The sequence below is a fragment of the Chlorocebus sabaeus genome, chromosome 1 (genome assembly GCF_047675955.1).
Source record: "Chlorocebus sabaeus isolate Y175 chromosome 1, mChlSab1.0.hap1, whole genome shotgun sequence".
In the NCBI taxonomy this organism is placed as follows: Eukaryota; Metazoa; Chordata; class Mammalia; order Primates; family Cercopithecidae; genus Chlorocebus; species Chlorocebus sabaeus.
In genome coordinates this window covers 4,907,456-4,913,455 of record NC_132904.1, presented here as the reverse complement: position 1 = coordinate 4,913,455, position 6,000 = coordinate 4,907,456, and positions in this window count along the sequence as shown.

Below are 6,000 nucleotides of genomic sequence, written 5' to 3'. Positions count from 1 at the left end.
GGGCAAGGGCTCAAAGACAGCCAGCAAGGCAGACGGCACAGCCTTTTCAGAGCCCGGTCTTGGAAGGGACGTCCCATCACGTTTCCTTGGAAGTCATAGGCCTCACCCACACTCAAGGAGCAGGGGATTGCACAAGGGCAAGTGTGTCAAGAGGCAAGGCTATTGGGTGCCATTCTAGAGACTGTCTGTCACAACTTTTAAAATGAGAGCTTATTGTATAGTTTTTTGTGTTATTAAAAAAATGTTAATGATCAGCATTGAAAAACACAAACGTTTCATGATCAGCACTGAAAAATGCAAAAAGTGTTAAATAAAAACTCTCCAGCTCTTCTGTCTCCTCTTTCATCATTAGCCCTTGTTGGACCTCCTTTGTCCCTTGCCACTGCTGTGTCCCGCTTCATCCCTCAGAACTGGGACTTTTCTCCTTGTCTGGGTACTTTCTCCTCATATGTGCCCCACACTCCCAGAAGCCCCCCATCCCTGCATTTATGACCACTGACTCTTCTGTCTCTTCCATGAACGCAGACAAACCATTCACATTCCCAGCCAGAGCCAGCTCCTCTGCCTGTGCAGTGGGCCCCGCCCCACAGCCTCCCCACTTTACAATGTTTGCCTCTCCCCGGCATCATTTTCCTTTTCTCCTGGAATGTTCCCATCAACAAACGAGTCTGCTGCTATTTCTCCCATTGAAAAGAAAATAAAACCCCCTCTGTGACCCATTCTCCTCTCCAACTTCCTTCCCCTTCCAGCAAAGCTGATTTCTCCCCTGGCAGCTCTGCTCTCAGACTTCCTGCTCCACCCCACAAATCCTGACCCCACTAAGAGCCACTACCACGTTGCCATTGACTGTGTCTCTGTGGCATCACTGTTCTTGCTTCTTATCCTTCATGGCAGAGGACAGGCCTCACTGAGGGCTAGGAGACCTAAGGGAATCATAGTAGAGAAGGGAACAGGTTAAGTTCCACAACTTGAGTCACTGCCCCTCATTCCTGGGAAGCACCACAGGAAGTTCAGCCCTGCACAGGGCCCCCTCATCCCTGTCCCTGTGCCGTAAGACCCAGCGTGGGCAATTCCAAGTCTCTTCCTCTCATCTGGAGCACTGCCTCTTGCCCTTCAAGCCTGTTGCCCTTCCAATCTCTGCCTATCTTCAAGGAAACCACTCCCACTGCCAATATCATGAATACAAAGTGGCTGAAACAAGGTATAAATGTATTTTTTCCTCTTATGTACAAAACTTGGTATGGTGGCACTACTCTGTAATTTGAGTAAAGGGCCCTCATCACTGTGACATTCCTCATCCACATCATTCAAGAAGAGCCACTGCCATGTTTGCGCCTCATCAGGAAAAGGAAAAGGAGAAGGGGAAGGCATGCCCCTGCCTTTTAATGCCCCAACCCAGGAGTTTCAATCAGCACTTGCTCTCACAGCCCATTGGCTAGGACTTAGTCACAAGACCATCCCTTGCTGCAAGGGATGCTGGGAAATGTAGTCTTTAGCTGAGTAGTAGGTGCCCACTTAAAAACTCTATTGCTATGGAAGAAGGAGAGTATCAAAGATATCAAAGGGCACTGAGCAATGCCGGCCACCCAAAACCCTATCACCCAGCACTACCTTTTCCCATCTGTCTATATAATGCTCCTGGGAGGAATTGAGGGGCTGGGAGACTCTGGAGGTCTAGCAGCTTTCAAGGTGTCCTGATTTGCCCTAGTAGACAGCAGGCTGCTGCTGGATCAGACACACATGTGTCTCCCAAGGACCTCATGAATTCTTAGAGGTAGCATGGTTAAAGTTCATGCTAAGGAAAACACGGCTGCCTTACTGCTTCTTACTCAGCAGCCACCCCACTGGCCCTGTGGCAAAAGCATTGTACGTTGATGCTATAACTGTCATTTCTCTTTCCATTTCCTCCTGCTTTCAGCCCATGCCCTGCATCTTAGGAGGCAGAACCCAGGCCTCCTGTGCTCCTAAGTTATCATCCTCCAGTGACATGAAGGCCTGCCTTTGCATTTACGTGCAGCATCTGCCCTGGGACCAGACCAGTTAAATTCTACCTGAAACACCAGCCTCCCATTCCACTGCCTGCTGGAAAGGAGGTCATGGGGAATTTAGGATCCTCCTGAGCCTGGTAATGGGGGGCTTGGCAAGGGCTCCTCCCTCCATGACGGACAGAATCCCAAGTAGCTACTGCCCAATAAAACACAAAGGATTTGGCTCAGGTGTTCCCAGGAAAGCCAGGGAGCCTGGGGCCTGGAAAATACCTGGGTGTCTTTTGAAGTTGTTTCTGGTTGGATTCTTTTCTCTACTATAAAGGTAGTATTTGTTCATAATAGAATACAGTGTGTGGAAGTACATAACAGAGTATAGAAAAGGGAAAAATTGGCCAGGTGTGGTGGTTCATGTCTGTAATCCCAGCACTTTGGGAGGCCGAGGTGGGCGGATCACCTGAGATCAGGAGTTTGAGACCAGCCTGGACAACATGGTGAAACCCTGTCTCTACTAAAAATACAAAACAAACAAACAAACAAAATAGCTGGGCATGCTGGTGCACGCCTGTAATCCCAGCTACTCCAGAGACTGAGGCAGGAGAATCCTTGGAACCCAGGAGGTGGAGTTTCCAGTGAGCTAAGACGCACCACTGCACTCCAGCCTGGGCGACAGAGCAAGCCTCTATCTCAAAAAAAAAAAGGGAAAAATCACTGTGATCATCCCAAAAGTCTCCGCTCCTACTCTTTTGCTACATGTCCTTCAAACCAGCTATGTATTTATTTTGCTGAATTGATGCTGGTTTTATCTTTTGTATCTTGCTTTTTTTCATTTACTGTTCTTCCATCCAGTGCACACACCATGATTTACCATTCTCCTCTTCTTGAACATGAGATTGTTTCTAGGGTATCTCTTGCAAATATGATAATTGGCAATGATGTAACAGATCTCTATGCAGCTTACAAAAGTGATCAATCCTGGTGTCCTCCTCATCCTAGTTTTTGGTTCCAAGCAACAGAAACCAATGCTGGCAGATTTCAGCAGAAAAGGAAAATCGGATGCAGAAGATCGGCCGGAACAAGGGAGGCAAGACAGCATGAATCACAATGAAAGCATGCTGCAGATCTCATCTCATGAGAAGCCAGGGCCACCCCTCCCCGCCCCCACACCAGACCCTCCAATAAAACTGCAGGGGCTCAGACCTTGTCACCAGAGCCCATGGCTCTATGATGGGCACCACAGATACTGCTGCTCATAAACCTGGATGTCCCACCCAGTTCTACACTAGAAGACATTTCCTACTTTTTCTGATTCTTCCCACCACCAGCTCCCAATTCAAAATCTTGATCAAAAAAGATGAAATGTATAGATAATGCTATTTATGACATCAAAATATCAAGTACTTAGGAAGAAATCTAATAAAAGATGCATAACACACAACACACACACACTCACACACACACACCTGCAATGAAATTAAAGACAATCTAAATAAACAGAGGTCTATATCATGCCCATGAATCATGAATTGAATGACTCTGTCAGTAAAGTGTCAATTCCCTCAAAACTGATCTATAGATCCAATACAATCCCAATCAAAATTCCAGCGTCATGTGTGTGCAAGCATGTAAGTTGATTCCGAAATGTTTATGGAACCCTAAGGGCCAGGAACAGCCAGGGAAATCATAAAAGAGAAGCGAGTTGGAGGATTTAGCCCACCAGATATCAAGAATTCGTAGTGTACAGCTTCCATGATGCTTCTAGGGTAAGGACTGAAAAAGAGACCAATGGAACCAGATAAAAGTCCAGAAACAAGAGATTTATGTTAAATGAGCAGATTTTAGCTGCTCTTTTCACAAAAAAAGTAACTATGTGAGATGACGGGTATGTTAATCCGATTCACTCTGGTAACCATTTTACTATGTATATGTATCTCATGACATCAAGCTGTCAGGTTTATTTCAAAAATAAACTTTAAATAAAACCTTAGCAGCGTTATTCATAATAGCCAAAAAGTGGGAACATTCTATTTTTTAAAGAGCAGAAACTTTATTCCTCAAAGGAGAAATAGGTTAATAATAATAAGAATTAAGGCCAGGTGTGGTGGCTCATGCCTGTAATCCCAGCACTTTGGAAGGCCAAGGCCAGAGGATCACTCGAGCTCAGGAGTTTGAGACCAGCCTGGGCAACACAGTGAGACCCTATGTCTACAAAAATTTAAAAATTAGGTGGGTGAGGTGACAAGTGCCTATAGTCCCAGCTACTTGGGAGACAGAGGCAGGAAGATTGCTTGAGACCAGGAGGCCAAGGCTACAGTAAGGTATGATCGTGCCACTGCACTCCAGCCTGGGCAACAGAGCAAGACCCTGTGTCCAGGGGTGAAAAAAAGATGAGCCTTGTGAAAGAGAAATGAAAACAGCATCCACATATAAACTTGTACCTCCATGTTCATTGGCAGCATTGTCCACAGTAACCAAAGGTAGAAACCATCCTAAGGCCCATCAACTGATGAATGGATAAACAAAATGTGATCTACTGATACTATTGATAGTACCCAACCATAAAGAGGAATGAACCATGGACACATGCCACCTGTGGGCCTTGAAAACATGATGCTAAGTGCAAAAAGCCAGATGCAAGAGGCTACATAGCATACGATTCCATCTGTTGAAAATGTCCAGAAAAGGTGGATCCACACAGCAAGCAGATTAGTGATTGCCGGGGGCTGAGGAAAAGGGGGAAGAAAAGGGTGAATAACTACAAATGGGTCCAGGGTTTCTCTGGCGGATGATGAGCATGTTCTCAGATGGTGATGGTGACTGTCCAATATACCAAAATCCATTGAACTATATACTTTAAATGGGTGAACTTTATGGTATGTAAATTATTTTTCAATAAAGTTGTTTTTTAAAAATAAAATAAATAAAATAAAATGAAATAAAAAGGTGAACCCTGCCATTTTTAGGTGCTCTGGAGTTCACCGTTTTTCTCCTTGCATTTTGGAGTCAGAGTGAGAAGGCATCTCAGCTCTACCATAGCTGAATGATGCAGTGGGCTTCGGTTTCCTCATCTGTAAAATGGGGATAAAGGGCCTCTCCTTGGAGCTGCCGTGAAGATTGAATCAGATGCTCTCTGTGAAGATGCGGGGCAGGTGGAGAGCACAGTAAGCGTCCCGGGGCGCCGCACCATCACCGCCAGCAGGACTCACCGGTATCTTTGCCTGGGGAACAGCCAGGGTCTAGGCAGAAGAGCTGCTTCCCTATGGAGGCTCCTAACTTCCCCATCTCCTCCCTGTTTCTCCCCTGCCCACCCCCAACTCCTGGAAGTTGGACTCCCTGCCTCCTCCTGGGCCTCCCCGTATTGCATCTCCCCAGTTACTGTCCTTATCTCTCATCTCTTCTTTCCAAACAGCCTCTGTCTAGCACCTTGGAGCTTGCATGGTAATTCACGGGTGGGTGGTTCACAGGTGGGTGGATGCCGAGCTTGGCTTCATCAGATGGCAACCAAAGGGCAGAGGCCCAGGGGGCAAGGGAGCTCCAGGATCTGTCTCCCTTTGGAGAAGCCCAGGTTCACCTTCCCAGAAAGCTGCTTTGGCCTCACCACCATGGCCCCTACAGCCCCTACGCCCCTGACCCTCAATAACCTTCAGTGGAGCCCTTCTTGCAGCTGTAATTCCCCTCTTGGGATGCTACAAAAGGGATTCCAGGGATTTTTTCCCCATAACTCAAAAGGGATGGAATAAACAATATATTTGTCCGGGACAAGGCAGCTAAGGGAAGGCCTCAGGCTTCCTTTGCCTTTGCCTGGAAGTATACCAACCCTTAGCCTAGAGGGCCAGCAGAGAACCAATGCTCAGAGCCTGGGGACCCAGGGAAAGGTTTCCAGGCTGGACATCCCAGGAGCCCTCTCTCCCTTCCCCATAGCAAGATACTAAGAGCACAGGCTGGCCTGGCAGGCCATGTCGATGCCCTGAGCTGACATGGCCTTGGCAGCTTCTTGACAGTTGTGTCTTTTTGT